The sequence below is a fragment of the Panthera leo genome, chromosome A3 (genome assembly GCF_018350215.1).
Source record: "Panthera leo isolate Ple1 chromosome A3, P.leo_Ple1_pat1.1, whole genome shotgun sequence".
NCBI classification, from domain to species: Eukaryota; Metazoa; Chordata; class Mammalia; order Carnivora; family Felidae; genus Panthera; species Panthera leo.
Window position 1 is genome coordinate 35904220 of NC_056681.1, and position 19756 is coordinate 35923975.

General features: G+C 42.9%; 1 protein-coding gene and 1 long non-coding RNA gene across 6 annotated transcripts in view; one reads left to right on the forward strand and one right to left on the reverse strand.

The window, feature by feature from the left end:
- Positions 1–19756, forward strand: part of SNAP25 (synaptosome associated protein 25) — an 84809-nt gene that overhangs the window by 15046 nt on the left and 50007 nt on the right. The window lies entirely within an intron of this gene.
- Positions 12774–19756, reverse strand: part of LOC122215810 — a 45007-nt gene continuing 38024 nt past the window's right edge. For 4 of the 5 annotated variants that reach the window (XR_006200539.1, XR_006200541.1, XR_006200542.1 and 1 more), the window contains one exon: positions 12774–13030. This is a non-coding gene — a long non-coding RNA (uncharacterized LOC122215810). Of the gene's footprint in view, positions 13031–13808; positions 13900–19756 lie in introns of all 5 variants that reach the window. The other variant, XR_006200543.1, reaches the window with a different exon arrangement.

Consider the following 19756-nt stretch of genomic DNA (forward strand, 5'->3'; position numbering starts at 1 on the left):
ATGGGCCTTTGGGTTAATTAGGTGGTTCTTCAGTCAGCTGATAGATTGGGGTCTTGTTGGTCTGTAATGTCCTCACTTCCATGAATGGTGGTTGGTAATGGCTGCTGATTAGGGTGATGGGTGACTAGACCACATATCTTTCATCATCCAAAAAGAGCGAGAAGGGACGAGCACCAATGTATGAGCACTTTTCAAGTCTGTTTAGGCCACATTTGCTATTGTCCCATTGGCCAAAGTAAGTCTCATGGCTAAGTACAGAGTCAGTATGGGTGGGGGCCACCCAAAATTATGGATATTGAGAGAGGAATTATTACAACCATTTTTGCAAAATTGCCTACCACAGCCCCCACCAAACTTGGGAGCCTGAGTCAGAGAAAGCTCTTCCATCTGTCACAGGCTGAGCACTAGGCTCTCCCTGTCCATCCTGGAGCTACATAACTTCCACTACATTCCATAAACCAGGGAACTTAGGCATAGATTATTATTACCCTGCCAAAGTTAGAGCCCTTGGGGTTAAGTTTTGGATATCCTTGGGTCAAGAAGGCACCTGAAACATCTCGCTGCATCTCTCCAAGTTAACTAAACAATCACAGACCCAGATGTCTGGTAAATTCAGGGGGTAGTCAAAAGGAAAATGTTCTCTAAACATTGAGGATCTGAATTCAAACTGGAAAAAACACATCACCTTTTTGTTGTTTTGCGATGACATTTCTTTATCTGAAATTTCTCCTGGGCTTGCCTTGGCGAGGACAGTTGTATTTGAAGTTTTTTTCTTTTTCTTTCCAGAAACCCTCCCCTATTTAAGCAAACTCCACTTTCTCCTCTAATTGCAAGAGCTCCCCATAATGGTAGAAACAATTCTCAGCCAGCCCTCTGCCCAATGAGAGATTTGGAAATGGGAACCCAAGGGAGGAGGCAGTGGAAAAAACCCTGAAGGCTTTTCAACTGTACTGCTGCGTCATGGAAAAGAAGCCAGGCACCTGCCTTGGTGCCTCACAGCAGGCCCCACCAGAGCCTTGTCTTAGTCATTCCATAGATGAGCAGGGGATGTCTGACTCACCCAGCTGTCTAGTCCGGCACTTCAAAGAGCATTCTGAGTCCTGCTCTCAGTCCTTTTCTCAGCTCACTTTAGGTATTAGATGGCAGACTCCTGAGGATCAGACCTGGAGCAGAAGAACTGTTCACTCTTTCAGATCCTGCACCAGCTTCCTTACTGAGCTCCCTCCCCTGCCAAAAAAAAAATTTAAAGGTTTCTAAATTCTTCAGTCAGAATGCTATCTTAAGTTGGGTCCTCCCAGAAGCAGAAGGTGAGGAAGGATGTGAGTGCACATATTTTACTTGGGAGGTGATCCTAGGGATCACAGGTAGGTGAGCAGGGATGAGGAGGAAGAATGAGGAGGAAGCCAATGCAAGGAGCGTTAGTGAGCAGATTACCAGCTGTTGGAGCTCAGGCCTGAATTGCTTTGTTTGAAGGGCAAGGAATCTGGAGTATTTGCGAACCAGCTCCCAGCCTTCAGTGGCTAAGGGCCATTCCCAGGGGTATAAACTTGCATCCAGCCCTGTGGAAGACCAAGCCTACTCCAGAGACTAGAGAAATCCCCCTGGCAGTGAGTCATAGCTTGAGTAGAGAACCTTAGGATGTACAGGAAAGGTGGGTGCCAAGGAGATACAGGTGGAGCATTAAGAATGGCTCTTCCAATTTTGCAGACTGTCATCTCCAGACACCCCAAGCTTCACAATACCTGTCTCCAGCTTTGGCGCATTAATGGTTTAGTCCTGTGTTTGTTCAACACCTATTCATTGGGCTCCGGCTGGGTACCATTTATTTGGCATCAATGTGCTATGCAGTAAACTAAGGTGTTTTTTTTTGCATACATCATCTCATTTGATTCCCATGACAACCTGCGAGGAGGTATTATTAGTTTCATTTTACAGATGAGAAATCTGAGTTGCAGTGAGGTTAAATAAATTACCTTAAGTCCCTCAGCTTGAAAACGGCAGAGCTGAGATTCCCATCCTGGTCCACCTTCAGGTCTCAGCTCCATCCAGTATATCCCCCACCCAGTCAGGTCAGGAGACCATTCTGCTGATTTGAGAGAAGGCTCAACCACGCCCAGCCCCTGTACCACCATTTTCCGGAATCCTTCCCCTCTCCCCTCTTTGTCCTGTTCTTTTATATCTTGTTCTCAAGCTGGCTCCAGGGAATTAACCCCTGCCTCTTTGGTGTTCCAAATCCTCTCTCAGGGCAGTGGGCTGTCCCTCCCATCCTCCAGGCCCCCTGACCCTGGGCACGATGACCTCTTTCTCCAACCTCATCACATCTTTGACTCTCTAGGTCCTTAAACACCCAACTCACACCCACTCATGATCTGTCCTCCTCCAACCAGTATCCATCAAGCACTTTGGCAGGTTTTGCTGCTTCTGGTATCCTGCCGAAGGGATCAGAGAACCCTCTCTTCATGACATCTTGTGACTTTAGGGCTAATTTCACCCGTGGGCCCCAAGCAAACAGGCACCAAATGGTTTGTTTTTGAGCAAAAATGCAAGTCCCAATTTACTGTTGTTAATATTTTAAAAATAAAATGGCATGAGGTGAGGACCAGGAGAGGGAATAATTAATTCCAGCTTGCCAGCGGGGGGTGAGAGGAAGGCATCAGCTCTCACAGTCTCTGGAGGACACCCTGCGGTAAACACAGAGCTGCAGCTTCCAGGTGGCAAAGAAATATAAAGGGGGCAGGTGGGGTGCAGAACAACACTGCACAGCACCATTTTCAGGATAATATGTCTGGCTTCATGAACACATCCCATCATTTTGAAAAACAGTGTCAGTAGAGCACCAGTGCCAATACCACGTCTGGTGCTTCAGAGCCAGTATTGGTGAGTGGCCTGTTCTCTCCACCTCTCCAGACAGTCAAGTTGGAAATGTGAGAAGTGAAACAACAGGGCTGAGGCCTGTGATGGAAAATGGCATGTTGTAGATCAGTGAGTGCAAACGTTATACCAAGGGTCCAACTAGACCATGTAAATGACAAAATCCAAAGTGTTTTAGCAGAGAACGAAGAGTAGGGGCCTTTGGTCACTCAAGACCTAGTTTTGAACCCCATCTTGGATCCTACCTCTCGAGGCACTTTGGAACCCCGCAGTGTGCTGTGCTGTGTGTAGGTTACATCGTAGCATCAGGGGAGCTCAAGATGGAAGAAATGTTGGGAAGCATCCAACCCCAAACTCTCACTCATAAGTAAAGATACTGTTGTGACTTTGTTAAATTAACCCTTGTTAAGTAGAGTCCCCACGCTGCACCACAATACCCATGAGGCTTCCCTAAGTGGAGGAGCAGAGGGAGACTGGAGCGGGTAGAAGCCCTCTGATTTCAGGAGGCAGCACTGGGAATGCACCAAGGCCTTTCTAGAACCCAGATGCATTTCTTATTTATTGCTGTGTTAACACTATTACTGCAAAACCAGAGGCTGCAACAGCACACATTTATTATCTCACAGTTTCCATGGGTCATCAGTCTGGGCATGACGTGGCAGAGCTCTCTGCTCAGGTTCTTACAAGCTACTGGGGCTGCATTCTTTTATTTATTTATTTATTTATAAGTCTTTATTATTATTATTATTATTATTATTATTATTAATTTTTTAATTTAATTTTTTAAATTAGTTAGCATATAGTTAGCATATAGTGCCACAATGATTTCAGGAGTAGATTCTTTAGTGCCCCTACCCATTTAGCCCATCCCCCCTCCCACATCCCCTCCAGTAACCCTCTGTTTGTTCTTCATATTTAAGAGTCTCTTCTGTTTTGTCCCCCTCCCTGTTTTTATATTATTTTTCTTTCCCTTCCCTTATGTTCATCTGTTCTGTGTCTTAAAGTCCTCACATGAGTGAAGTCATATGATATTTGTCTTTCTCTGACTGACTAATTTCGCTTAGCATAATACCCTCTGGCTGCATTCTTATCTGGAGCCTGAGGTCCCCTTCCAAGCTCATTCAGGTTGTTGGCAGAATTCAATTTCTTGCATCCTAGGGCTGAGAGCCCAGTTACCTGAGAGCTCTCAGACAGGAACCATCCTCAGTTCCTTACCGCACTGCCCCTGACAGGCCCTCTAACAACATTGCAGTTTACTTCTTCAAGGCTGGCAGCAGAATGTTTTTTAGAGGGACCAGCACCTTCTTTTCAGGGCTTTCACCTGATCAGGGCAGGCCCATGCCCAGATAATCTCCTTTTCAATAGTCTCAAAATCAACAGTTTGGGGACCTTAATTACACATGTAGAATCCCTTTACCTTTTCCATATAATATAACCTAATTACAGAGTGACATCTTGTCATATTCACAGATGCCACCCACACTCAGTGGGAGGAGATTCCACACAGAACCTGTGTGCCAGGCAAGGGAATTGTGACAGTCATCTCAGAATTCTGCCTCCCACACTAGGGAATACCCAATTCTTCCTTCAACCATCCACACACCTGGATCCACATCACACGGTCAGGGGCCTCCCAAATGGCCATTTCTCAGCGGCCAGGCCTCATTCTGAACTGGGTAGTTTTGATATTTGCAGACCTGCCTGCTGGCCTGTGTTGGGGCCTGCATGCGTTTTCCTGACATTGATTGCCTCAATCCACAATCATCGTTCCAGAAGAGATGAGGCTTACGGAGTCCTGGAAAAGCAGGCAGGGGGCCCTAGAGGATTTGACTTTCAGTGTTTGCTGTTAGCATCCTGCAGAGTGATGCCAATGGCTCCGATCACTCTGTGGGGCCAGCAATCACTGCAGGTTTTGGGGAGGGGAGGTTCCTGGCATGAGCTATGAAAATGCCTCTGGGAAGTAGCTGCTGGGGGTAATAGGGACGTCGTGCAGCCTCGCTGAGCTTCCACAGAGCCACTCAAGAGTTCTTCCACCCCGCTCATGGGAGGTCAGTGTGACTGTGGGGCTCTTAGCATACTGAACCCTGCCAAAGCCAGACTGCTTTGAGCCAGAAAGAGCAGTGGGGGCCTTGGCCAGAAAGACAGGGATCGAGATGGACCTCAAGGGGCAGGCTGGCAGAGGAGGTACAATCAGGACAAGGGTGGTCTCTTCATTCAGTGACCTACAGGTAGCCTGGAACTGCCTCCTGGGCCTCAGAGGGCATTGGGTGGGTTGAACCCTGTGGATCCTCATCACTCAGAGTTAGAGCCCATAGCATCAATTCTCCCTGCCTCCTCCTGGCATTCACCACATATTTATTGAGCATCTATTACACACCTCATGCTGCTATAGGTACTGGGAAAACAGGGGTGAACGTCAGGCAAGAACTTCTCTCGTGGAAATACCATTTTAGTGGGAGGAGACAAATAGTGAACAAACAGATAGACACTGCAGTATCAGATGGGGCCAGAGGCTAAGCAGGAGGTTGGAGTGGGTTGTGGGGGTAACATGAGACTGAGGTAGGGGGGACCCCTCTTAGGAGATGGGAGTTAAGCTGCAGATGAGAAGGGACCCATCATGGTGGGGAGAGTATTTCAGAAGGTTGGCGCAAAGCCCTGAGACAAGAGCAAAGCTGACGTGTTTGTGCATCTGGGGGACCAGCGCACCTGCCAGGAAAGAGTAACAAGGATCTGGACAGGGCACCTCCAGCATCCATTACCATTACAGTAGCCATGACTTTCTTGGCTGAGGAGGGGACATGACCAGGCTATGAAGCACTCTGCTGCAAGAAAACACTAGTCCTCCAATTTTTAAAATAAATTAAATGAGCTAACATGGGAGGTCTGTTATAAGAGGAAGCTCTCATTGCCCACAGGTTCTTGTCAAAAAATCTTTAAGCAGTCAGCTCCCACTATGCACCTAAAATAGGAATTGATTTACTGGTGTTCCATTCACCCAGCTTCTCAGGAATAAATTCAGTGCATGCTGGAAGGTGTCAAAAAACCAAACTGCATACTAAATAAAACAAAGTAGAGAGATGAGTGTATTGCAAGGCTTTTGATTTGCAAACCAGGAAAACCAAGGCTGTGGGCACAGTGAGTTCCAAGTTGCTCACAGACTAAGGAGTTTTCGTAGGATAAATACAGATGTTATTTAGTTTTTTCAGCTGATTGGTTGCATAGTGGTCTTCTTTCTTGTCTGGATCGGGGTAGCTGAGTCAGGGAAACAATGAGTCCAGAGATGGCATGGATAGACTTGGAGTTTTGGGGATTGGCTGGGTCCTCTGCTGATTTCAGAGAAGAACTGTAAATTCCTATAAGGGTAGGTTATGTTTCCTTAATGCACCTGTTAACCATATCCATTTTGTCCTTGACATAAGTAACTCCATTTTACTGTGGTTCTACAAAGGTTATATCTGAATATCTGTTTTGCTAACCTAAAAGAAGATTAGGATTAGGTCCTAACCAGTACCTTAGAGTCTCCCACCAGAGAGATCTAAATGTGTTTCTGAGAGTAAATATGAGAGTATATGTGGCCTATTCTCAAGGAGTGTGGTTCTGGGAAGAACCACTGCACTGTGATAGCAGAGAAGGAACCAGTAGGTCAGGAGTAGGGCCATCTTAACACAGCTGTCCCTTGTGACTTTACTTAAAAACTGGCTTTACCGCTCAACTGTGTAGCTCTTGAGAATGTAGATCACTGGGGGATACCTGGGTGGCTCAGTCCATTAAGCATCAGACTTCAGCTCAGGTCATGATCTCATGGCTCATGAGTTCGAGCCCCACATTGGTCTCTGTGCTGACAGCTCAGAGCCTGAAGCCTGCTTCGGATTCTGTGTCTCCCTCTCTCTCTGCCATTCCCCTGCTTGTACTCTGTCTCTCAAAAATAAGTAAACATTAAAAATAAAATAAAATTAAAAAAAAGAATGTAGATCAGTGGTTTCCAAAACCTCTCTGCACATCAGAATTGCCTAGGGTCTTATAAAAATTCCCAAACCCAGGCCATATCTTAAACCAATGTAATGACAATTCCTGGGGTGTTTTAAATAAACTTTTTATTTTGGAATAATTTTAGATTTGCAGAAAAGTTGTGAAGATAGCATACGTCTCCCCTCACAGAATCTATACCCCTCATCCAATTTCCCCCATGGTTATCATCTTACATTATTGTGGTACATTTGTCACAACTAGGAAATTGACCTTAGTCCATTACTATTAAACTCCAAATTGTATGTGGATCCCACCAGATTTTCTATTAATGTTCTCTTCCTATTCCACGGTCCAATCCAGGGACCACATTGCATTTAGTTGTGTCTCCCCTGTCTCCTTTCTGTGACAGTTTTCCCTCTTTCTTTGTTTTTTGTGACCTTGATAATCTTGAGGAGCATTGGCCAGGTACCCAATCTGGGTTTGTCTGTTGTTCTTATCATTAGACTGGGGTTATGGGTTTTGAGAAAGAACATGGCAAAAGCGAAGTGCCCTACTCATCACCTCATGTCAGGACGTATAGCAAATCCCTATGACCTCACTGGTGATGTTACACTTGACTATTCACCCAAGGTAGTGTTTGCCAGGTGACACCACTGTGAAGTTACTATTTTTCCCTTCTCATCTTTGGATGAGACTCTAATCTTTGGAAACGTGACACTGAGTCTAGCCCACCATCAAGATGTGTGTGTATGTGTATGAAGGGAATTGGTAATCAAGCCCTACCTGCAGGCAAAAATCTGAAGGGCACATTTTCATGGCCACCATACTGTCCTAATTTCTTTGCTTTGTTCCCAGTCACTACAGTGCAAGCTTTCTCAGATGGTCCAGGACTTGCCATGTTCCTCCAGCCCACTGGGAATGAACCAGCACTCCCTGGCTGTATTACCTCGGGCAGGTTATTAGTCCCCTGCCTCAGTTTCCTCATCTGACAAATGGGTGTCAATAGAGTATCTATCTCTAAGAGTTATTGAAAAGATTAGTTACATAATGAATATAAAGTTGTGACTGTCCTGCTGGGCATAGAGCAAACCTGCCATAAGTGTTAACTACCAATAGTGGTAATAATACTAGTAATGCCTTCCCTCCTCCCACCTTGTGTACAGGTATGTAGTATACCTCAGTGACACAAACCAATAAGTTGGAACTTACATATGAGGACATATTAAACAACTCATTCCACAAAGTTTACTTATTAAATGAACACTTATTTAGCATTTACCATATGCCAGGCACTGTTCTGATCATCTTCATGAATATTCACTCATTTAGTCTTCATAAAAAGCCTAGGAGGTGACACCTACTATTATCCCCATTTTACTGATAAGGAAACTGAGGTACAGTGAGGTTAAGGAGCGTGGCTAACTTAGGCACATGGCTAGTGAGTGGCATAGCCATTTGCACTGAGGCAGCCTCACTCTCAAGTCCATGTTGGTAACTGCTACACTACACCAAATGATACAAATAAGTAGCATTGTGTGTTGTGAGACTATTTAAAGGGGGGCTTGGCCTGGTGAGGGAGGGGAGCCCAGTCAGAGAAAATATCCATGAAATCAGGTCATCATATACCAGGCAAGTGTGGGGTGGGGTAGAGGAAGGAGAGCAGGGGTGTTTGGAAAGATTAAGGAACATTCTGGTTCCCCCCAAAAGGCAGCTGATGTTAGGTATTCTTTCCCTGAGAAGTCTCCTCTCTCTCATCTTCTCACTTGCTTTCTCAACTCTTTAATGTGCACTTGGGAAAATTTGGCATGTCTTTGATATTAGGGACATAGAGAGCATAGGACACCTCTTTCAATAACTGGAACTGATGGTTGGCATAAAAGAATCTGGACCATTCAATACACATCCTCATGCTTGTCTTCCACACGTACAAAATTCAATCTGCCCTCCTTCATTTTTATGTCAGGAGTTTGGTAATGCAAAGGAAATTCCTGATTGTGAGAACTTAGATTAGCTATCAAAATGTGTTTTGGGAAAATTATTATTCGTGTGAATCTGTGAGACTATAAAAAAATACTGGTTCCCTGGGTTTCAGAGTATTGCATTTAGGTCTTCACCCTGGGGGTGTCCCCAGATCCATATTCTTGCACCCGAATGCAACTACAAACTTGGTGAAGGGAATGCTATCTTATCTGTCTTTTACACATCCACACACTAAAAATTCCCACACAGTAAATGCTCAATATGTGTTTTGAAGTGGATTTATAATTACATAGACTCATGATAAGATACTGTGACTTGCTTATTATTTCCGTATTTGAAGCTGCATCTAGATTTGAAACCTCAGGAGCATATGCAAATCACAAGCTATGTCACTTCCTTTGTCCCATCATGTCCCCGTATAAAATAGACTTTCTGCTTCCAAAATCGGCAAGAAATAAAAGTATGTTCATTTACATCATAATTAAGTTTTTAACATACTTTTGCTGACATCTGAGACTTCAAAGTAACATGTCTTTCAGCCCAGGTAAAGAGTGTTCTCAAGCACTGGTGTTATTTAGTGGAGCTCACTGGAATTCACTTTATGCTTGAATATGTTGATTCCACTTCTGTCTGAAGCCTGCTGGAAAAACGCAGAATTCTGGTGGTTTTGCTGGGGACATACTGATTCTGAACCGATTCTGAGTCATTGTATTTCAAAGAACAGTATCACATTGAATTTTTCTGGTTTGGAACAAAAGAAAGAATGGTGGGCGTACATGTTCTGTGCACATCTGTATGGGTATGTGAGGTGGGAGTAGAAGATGGAAGGAAAGAGATAAAAGGGGCTGACCTACTTATTGAGAAGGAGAGCAAATTACACTTGCAAGATTCTTATCAATAAAGACTGAAAGATGCTGAACCTAGGAGTTGATGCTTGGCTAACCCATCTTACAGAGTTGATGCAAGTGTTGATGTTTGGCTAACACCTCTTACAGAGAAGAGAGAAAAGAGGCAAAGCTACCCTGACAGTGATGGGTGTGTGAAGGAGGTACTTCTGTCATCATCCACACATAGAACCTGAGTGCAAACTGCTTGCTTGGTGGGATAAGTCACTTTCCAGACAAATCTACTAACCTTCCTACCCAATTGCCACTGTTTGAGCTCTAAAGAATTTCAATTCTTTGAACTGAATTTCCAGAAAGAATAGATGTGCTGAGAGTGGCCCTTCAAGTGGAAATACACACGTAGAAGAGGAGAATAAATCAATACTCATCACTAATATTTATTCCCCAAGGGCACTCAGCCCCCCCCCCCCCCCCAGGTGCAACGTCCCTATTAGGGCTTATAGGGTAAGTCAGACACGGTTATTTATCGAGCATCTGCCATGTCCATGCACTGTGCTGGCCTCTGGTCCCGATCTGGTTAATGGCAGGTGCTCTGGCCTAAGACCTAGGGGAAAGCTCTTTATTCTTTCTGTTCCTCATTTCTTTGTGTCTAAAATAGGGGTGATGATAATAAGGTTGTAAGGATTCGCACACACAAAGAGGTTAGACACAGCAAGTTAATGGTGTGTCATCTATGGTGCTTCTAGGCACTCAAGATGGAGTAATTCATCTAATTAAAATCTATATGACCCAAAAGGTAGAAAAGCATAGGCAATGTCTCAACAGCTAAGGCAAGGACTTTCTTACTCCCTAAAGCTGCAGAGAACACCCTGCTTCTGCCCAGATTACTGTGCCTGATGACTCATTAATTGATGGCTATCAGCAGAGCGGTAAAGATGTGCCACCAACAATCACTTGGGCAGATTGACAGTGACATCTGGGTTCAGCCCTGCATCGACTTTTTTTTTAGCCTCCTGAAATGAAATCTGATGAAAACATTTTATTTTACCAACTACATTCTTCCTGTCCTGGCCCACAACTTCAGTATTCCTTTTTAGACCAATATAGACATTAACCTGAAAATAAATTTCAGCATCAATAGAGGAAAAGACTAAGAATAGAATTACTGGTTGTTCCTGATATGCCATATGAAAAATTTATATTAAGTCATGCTTCTTTCTTTTCTCTTGGCCTATTTTCTTTTATTAAAGGATGTGAAGACAGCACCTTCCATTACCGATGTGCCTTCCAAGCATGCTTTATTTCTGCTCTACTTGCTGCCTGCTGCTTACTCATACTGATAGTTCAACTGTCTGTAAAGCTCCTAACATAAAAGAGTGAAAAGTTTGGCTGCCGGGTATGGAAGGCAGAACAGGATGATGACACTATAGCCAACTCTTGAGGTATACCCAGTATATCAGTTAGCTTTCACCGGGTAACAACTTCCCAAATGTAGTATCTTCAAACAGCATTCATTTATTTAGCTCAGGATTCTACAAGTCAACAATATGAGCTGAGTTCAGTTGAGCAGTTTTGTTCAGTCTTGGTTGAGCTCACTCTGTGGCCTGTTGGTGGGTCAGCTGGGAACCAGTTGGTCTAGAATGGCCTTAGGTAAGATGACTTATCTCATGAAGATCTATCTCATGATCCACTAAGCTAGTCTGGTTCATTCACCTGATGGTTTTATGGATATCTTAAGCCCATGCCAATGGTAATGAGGCCTAAGAAGTTGTTCTTCCTGATTGATTACATGGGAATGATCAGACTCACTCATGTATGTTCAGAAGCCAATACAAGGTATGCTGGGCTATATGGAAGGGCACGGGTATAGGGAGACCCATGAGGACCCATGAACTATTGCATAGCCAAACATAACACCTCATCTACTTCAGTTGTTAACATTTGCCCTCCTTGAACACAAATCATTTTTATAGTGTTTCTTCTGGTTATAAAAGCAATTCATGGTAATTGCAGAAAAAAAAAATGTGTAAAGAAAAGTATACAAAAAGAACAAAAATGTTCAACAATGGTCTGATGGTTCAGAGGCAATAATTATAAATAAATTACTATATTATATATGGTATAACATTGGCTTTGTTTTTATCTGTACTTAAATATCCAATGATACTATCTGTTGAGCCCTACATTTCAGGCCTTCTGTTCCTTTACATGTGTTACCTCATTTAATCCATACAGTAGCAATGATTTTTGTCATGAGGAAAATAAGTCTCAGAGAGGCTAAACACCTTGCCTGAGATCACACAGCAAGTTAGTAGTACAGTCAGCATTTGAAAAACTGCAGCCACACTTCTTAAGCCACTTTTTTCTTTTAATGTTTAGTTTTGAGAGAAAGAGAGAGAGAGAGAGAGAGAGAGAGAGAGACCATGAGCATGGGAGGGGCAGAGAGACAGGGAGACACAGAATCTGAAGCAGGCTCCAGACTCTGAGCTGTAAGCAGAGGGCCCAACGTGGGGCTTGAACCCACAAGTCGTGAGATAATGACCTGAGCCCAAGTCAGACAATTAACTGACTGAGCCACCCAGATGCCCTTCCTTAAGCCATTCTTAACCATTAGAATCTTCTGTCAGTCATCGTATTCAGTGTTACTCAAATTTCAGTGTGCATCAGAATCCCCTAGAGGACTTGTTGAAACAAATTGCTGAGCCCTGCCTCTGGATGTTAAGATTCAGATGGTCTGGAGTGGGGCCTGAGACTCTGCATTTCTTTGTGTTTTTTTTTTTTTAATTTCTTTTTTATTTTAGAGAGAGAGGGAGAGAGAGAATCCCAAACAGGCTCCATGCTCAGCACAGAGCCCAATGAAGGGCTCAATCTCAAGATCGTGAAATCATGATCTGAGCTAAAATCAAGTTGGACGCTTAACGACTGAGCCACCCAGGTGCCCCACTGTGTTTCTAACAGAGTCGTAGGTGATGCTGATGCTACTGGTCCACGAACCACACTGAGTAGCTCTGCTCACAGCAGAATTTAGTTATGTAATGTTAATTCTGCTTCACAGATGGAAAGACAGAAGTTCAGAGAGGTTTAGTAAGTAGGTCATGGACACATAGCTGGTCAACTCTGTTATTTTCTTTGTCCAGTTTACTCTCATGGAAAACAATGAGTGGGCTTTTCTTCTCTTGACGCTGTAGCACTCAAGGAAATGGTTCAGGATTTAGATGCAGCCTCTGTGACAGTCAGGCATTTCTGTGAGATGCAAAGATTGCAGTTATTCCTTCTTTATTCATTCATTTCCTTCATGAGGGGCTCTAGCTGGGAAGCCCTGGGATGGATAATGCTGATATTTAACTGTCCTCATCAAAAAAGATCTAAAAGGAAAAAAAAAATGCATGAAGATACTGCCTTTTGAAGCTACAGAAAGAAACATGCTCCAAAGACTTCTGTGCTATTTTTAAATAGCAAAGAGCCTGGTAATATTTTGCCAGGTTTCTTATAAGAAAAGGAAAACCCCTCCTTGTAGTCACCAAGCTTTCATGATGTTCCAGCTAGATGGAGTATAGCTTTTGTAGCCACGTAGGATGAGCTGATAGCTTTCTGGGTGTCTGTCCTCACAACTCAAAGTGTGGTCCAGCAGAATCACCATATGACTTGGTAGAAATGCCAGTTCATAAACCCCACTCTAAACCTACTCGATTAGAATCTCTGAGGTTGGAGCCCAAGAATCTGGTTTTTCCAGGCTCTCCCAGTGATTTTATGGAGAACCTGCAGAACTAATTATTTTGCTTGCCAAGGACAGCTGGCCTTCTGGAAACTTCTGATTCTGCAAGTCCCAGACTCATGACCATCAGGATCACATGGAGAGATTGTTAAAACAAATTTGGGGGCAGCACCCTCATACTCCAATTCAGCAGATCTAGAATGGGGCTCATGAACGTGTATTTCTAGCAAGTTTCCTGGGTATGCTGACGGATGCTGCCACTCTTGGACCATATGCTAGCTAGCACTCAGTTAGCCAACATTCTTCATAAAGAAAAAAAAACCTGACTTTAACTTTCAAGACCTTTTTAAGATCTCTGATTCTATACTTACGTTTAAAAATGCTGTTTCTTTAGTTAGGGAACCCATTTTCTTCAGACAACTACTTACCTCTAAAATAGTCTTCAACCAAAATCCACAAACTGTTTTGAAATAGAGCTGATTCTGGTGTCCAGGGCATTTCTAAAGAAGCTGGTCAAGTCTAAATAAGTGGAAGAGTGTAAAGTACAGCTTCACGACTTCAGTGTCGGGAGATATTGATAACCTTCCATTCGCTTAGACCCAGAGCCCACTGATAAACGGTGCATGGGTATACATTTTCTGGGTGTATTAACCAGGCCCCCACAAAAATAACATCCAGCTGGCCAAGAGTAGTCTCTAAATTCTCCAAAAGAGAAACCTTCATGTGTTTCTCTAACATTTGCATCTGCTCATAAGCCTTCAGTACCAGTGAATGAATGTATGTGTGTGTATGTGTGTGTGTGTGCATATGTATAATTTCTTAAGTTGCTTATTGGACTCTATAATAAATATTAACATGTTTACATTAATTAATATTAACATGACAACATACTGCCTCAAAAATGGTCAAAGGAAGATTAGTGCCAGAAAGCTGCAGGAAATAATTAAACAACGTATATATGAGTGCCTACTCAAGTTTGAGACATAGCATCATGTCAAACACAAATGTTATGAAGAAGTATGAGCTATGATTTTTGTCCTCAAATTATTTACTCCATGATTTCTGTGTACTAGCCCCTGGTACTAAAAGGGTGCTCTTTGAGAACCTGCCTAGGGTGGTGGGGGATGTAGATAACATAAAGAGACCAATGTAGTACAAGGTGAAAACTGCCAGGCCAGGACACCTGAATCCAGAGGAGCCATGGCCCAGGCTACCAGCCTCCTCTGGGAGATGCCATTTGTACTGAATTTTGAAGGCCGGATGGAAGCTGGCCAGATAAGGAGGGGTGATATTCTGGCAAACAAAATGACAGGGGTTTGGAGGGTTACAGTCAAAGTTAAATAGGTAAGCAATTTTCATCAGGTTTGCTCCTGAGGGAGCAAATGATTAATAAGCATGAGATCTGATTCCTTGGAAAATGTTAAACAAACCTACCACTACCTCAGAAAAGCAACACATAAATCTATTTGAAGGGAGTGATGTTTGCACTTGTGATTAAGACAGGCTAACCTTTCCTGGTGGCTTTTGTCTTAACATTTTGTTATTCATGAAATCTTTCATTTTTATCACATCCCCTCGAGGTTCTAGCTGCTTGGACCACAGACCCAGAAAAGCCTGTTTGTCTATGATACCCACCTCCTAGAAAGCAAATTTATGGAAATTTTAGATATTTGTATAGCTATGGAGAAAAAAATCTCAAGTATGTTGGAAGAGAAAGAACAGGAACTCAGGGAGACTCAAGGCACAAATTCTCTGGACACAGTGTTTGCCAGGTCACTCCACCAGTATGTACCAAATAAGAATGAGGGAGAATCACAGACTTGCTTTCTACCATGGCAGCTATGATCTTCTAGAAACATCTAGAGCTTTACCATTGTTAGGTGGATAAAACAATATGTGCCCTGATTTGCTGTCTGGAAGGGCCTATGGACGAGGACACATCAACTCATTCTGAGATGCACATATGCAAACTCAGTAGTGACAAAATACAATTTCCAGAGTTAAACCATGACTCTTCTACCAACATACAGTGAATATATGTCAGGGGTTCACTCATGTCATTAGTGAACCAGGAGGCTGAAAAGCTCATTCACAGAGCATTTGAGGAACAAAGATTTATATAGACAGTCAAGAAAGGAATAATAATATGAATTTCTCAGCTAAGTATGAAACTGATTAATGTCCTATAGGGCAATAAAACTGTAACACTTGGGATTATCTTTTCTACCAAAGAAATCATTTGCATCTCTACTGAATGAAGGTCATTTGCTCAGTTTTCTATAAGGTAACATCTAAATTGATAGTCTGGTCTCTAATTGAGAGTAAATAGTAAAAACTTTTGGGAGTGATGGATTTATTTATGACCTTGATCCTGGTGATGCTTTCATAGCAAAGTACCTCTGACAAAAGGTGTCACATTCTATGCTTTAAATATGTACATTTATTGTTCATCAATCATATACCAATAAAGCAGTTGAAAGAGAAAGGAAAAAAATAGTAAGCAAAACAAAAGCATATTCCCTCAGAAAATTAGATGATCCTTGGATGAGTCTATTAGACAATGTTTTTGTATGCTATAGAAGGATGCTATAGTCCTTTTGCTTCATTTCTAAGTTTTTGATAATTTTTCTTGACACTAATTAAAGCAATTGATTCTATAATAAAAGAGATTTAGGTTTTGGTTACTTGCTAATTGTGTAACCTTGGGCAAAATATTTAAGCTTGCCTAAGATTTTTCTATCTGAAAAATTCAAGATAATAATGTGCTCCTATGTCACAGGCATATAACTAGGATGAAATAAAATGGCACATGTGGTGCCTAGTAAAGAACCTGGTGTATACTATATTAAGGACCTAATAGGGGCGCCTGGGTGTCTTGTTCGGTTAAGCATCTGACTTTGCCTCAGGTCATGATCTTGTGGTTCATGAGTTCAGGCCCCTCATCAGGCTCCGTGCTGATGGCAGAGACTGCTTCTGATCCTCTGTCCCCCTCTCTCTACCCCTCCCTGGCTTGCACTCTCTCTCTCAAAAATAAACATTTTTAAAAAATAAAAAATAATAAAATATAAAAAAAGGATCTAGTAAATGTTAGCAGCTCTTAATTATTGTTTTCAAGGAAGAAAGTAGCTGAAGACCCTGAATGAGACACTATGGCAGATAGAAAAACCGTAGACTAAGAATGAGGCTCTGTGGATACTAAGAACTGCGGGATCACCTCCCTTTACCCATATCTCTCATTTCTCACCTATTAAACTATAAGAAGAGTAGACAAGGGTCAAAGTGGGATCTAACTTTTAAAGTAGAATTCACTCACTAGGTCTTAAACTGAATATGATGGAATTCTGGTTTCATCTCATTCCGAATCTATTCATAAGCACTTAGGGCTGAATGTCCACAGTGATCAGTGGCAAAGACTCTGGATTCAGGCTCTCTAGCTTCAAATCCCAACTCTGCCATTCAGTAGCTGTGGAACTGGAGGCCATCCACTTAACCCCTCTGTGCCTTGGTGTCCTATCCATAAAATGGAGACAATTAAGGCACCTGTCTCACATAGAGTTGCTGGGACTGTTAAACTGTGTTATTACATCCAAGGATCTAAACAGGGCTTGGCAGACACTAAGCATTCAGTGATCATTCCCTATTATTAGGGCCTTTGGATGAGTGGCTGAGTAGCCACAGGTTGTGGACATTTAGCAAGACTGAGGACTTTTTGTCGAACTTCTTAGAGTGATGAAGGTTGAAAATGTAATTTTTACATGCAGGGCAATTCCCCTTTGGAATATCATTCAGTACTAACTAACTATAAAGGTATATTTGGGGTTGTCTGGCAGTGTGTGCAATTTAATGACCCAAAAACGTTCTGTTATCTACGCATCACCCACACCCTGGGACTGGAAAAAAGGTGTTGACACCTACAAAGGGTCTGGCCAGGCAGGTTTCGGGGTGACCTGGCCAGGCCTTCTACCCTGCTGACTGGCAAGGTTCCATAAGCAGGATGTGCCCTCGTGTTCCCACAGAGCCCACAGATGGCTTACCACCTACTTTGGGCAAGACATCTTCTCTCCAGTTCTGAGAACTAGCTTGGCCCAGAGCTGCAGGAAGATCTATCCCCAGAGAGTTCCTATAGTGGACACTGTAGCCCCCCATGACATCCCCTTGGATCCTTTCTACCAGCCCACTGCTCAGATTCTGTAGGTTTTGCTGCTAAAGGCAACTTATGACTTTCCCCATGCAAAGCATTGCCTGTGTATAACCCCATAGAGGATTGCCTCATCCTTACAGGTTTCCAGAAATGCAGGGAGTTTTTGTCTCCCGGTCCCATTGAGTGGCTTTCACCAATAACTGACTGGTCCAAAAGCCCAACACACTGGCCTTGGGGTGGGATGTCCTCTAGGGTGTATTTTACATATCAGAACTCCCTGCAGAATGAGATTATCTTGCTCGGCTTCTATCCCTTTCTTGGTTGACTTCCTCCACCCCCTCCCTGGTCTCCCAGGGCAGCAGAGTGGGTTGGGATTACTGGAGTTTCCCCATTAAACCTCTTGCACTCAGATTCTTGGCTCAGGATTGACTCCTGGAAGAAGACAGCCTAGGGCTACCTCTTTGCCTTACTCTCACTGCCAGTGGAGAAGTGCCTTTGGGAGAACTTGTGGAAGTTTCTATAAATCTAGGGCTTGTTTTGAGCAGTTGGCCCCATCCTGAGCTGCTTGCTTTGTAAACACTTTGAGTACTGGAGGGGAAACAGGAAAGGACGTCTTGGGGCTTGCAGCAGTAAGGGAAACAGCCATTCAGAATCCTCTGAAGAAAAAAATCATGTTTTTAAGGCAATGTGTGGGCTAGTTAGGCCTGCCTTCCTTGAGGCTTTTCCCATGCTATGGGAGGTCCCAGAGCCTCAGGAACTTCTGAGATACAATCTGCTCTGTGCCTCCTTGACCTCAGAAAAGTTTCCTCCACCTCCTCCTTCAGCTCAGCCATAATAGGGGGTCTGAAGCTTCTGTTTCTTCATTTTAGGTAAAAGTTTGCTGAAGCACACTAGGACTCTGCAGCACAGTCATCTGCTAGCCAAAGGTCCTTGAAAAGACTTGGAGGGATCCCTTCCCTAGAAGGTGTCGACGCAGCCCATAGCCTGGTTTTGGTAAAAGACCTGAAGGTCTGCTTCTTTGAGTTTGTGAGGTTACAGAGTCCAGGGGAGCCCTTGAGTGAGTATAATGAACACAACTGCCAACGTGCCAGATTTCCAAAAGTCAGGATGGTCTAACATGGACTCTGGTGCCAGAAAGCACTTCAAAGGTTGATCACTAAAAGGGCCCTGGCCATAGGTGACACCCTTAATTCTTGTCCACCATCTGGCAGTGTATCCTTCAAATGAGCAAATAAGTTCTTGACCAAGACAGAGGCTGGGTAGGTGAGGGTGAATGGATCAGGGTAAGCTCTCCCTAGTTTCTGGAACAGCAACACACACTCACATACACACACCTTCCTCTGTCTTCTCGGGGTTATGGGTGAAAATTTACTGAAGTCAGCTGTTTCTCTTTGTAATATGCAATCACTAGTGGTCTGTGTAATGCCTGGCAGGAGAGGCACCATAAAGGTTTCTCAGACACAACAGAGTTAAAAAAGAGCAATAGCTAATGAAATGCAACTCATTAAAAAACTTAGTAGGCAAGTCTGCCTTTCCTCTGATCTAACAGAGGCATCTTGCGGGTGAGGGGGGAGAAGATTGGTGTCCTATATTCATTGAAAATGTTTCTGTTTTCTTGAGTGTAATCTGGCTTTGATGACTTCGGGCTTCATTTAATGATTTTCAATAGGGCTATTAAGCATTGGTCAATGATATTATGCTGACTGTAGAAATAATATTAAAAATAAATAAATATAAACAAAAATACATAAAAATGGATCTCACTAAATTCAGAATTGTTAATAAGTCAGTCTGGGACATTACATAGAAAAACCTTTCTTCAGAGATAATGCAAGGTATAGCCAATATTACACAGGAAGAATATTTAAAGTAGAACAGATGGATTTAGGCAGGTCTGTTATTGGCAAAGCTACAAGCTGCTTGCAGACAGATTAAAGCCATCTTAGAGAGGATGAGCTTTCAAGTTGTTTTTCAACACCTAAGAGTTCTGTAAGGGAGTGAGTGAGAGTTAAAACCACAACTAGATCACTCCAAGAAATAGCAATGGTTAAAATTGAGACAAGAATATACTCAAAATCGTTTGTTACTAGTCTGTCTTTTTCATGTGCATCTGTGAGTCTATCCACTATTACAAAGTACAGTTAACTAACCTATATATTTTTTAAAAATCAATTCCATTATAGTTATCATACAGTGTTAATATTAGTTTCAGGTGTACAATATAGTGATTCAACA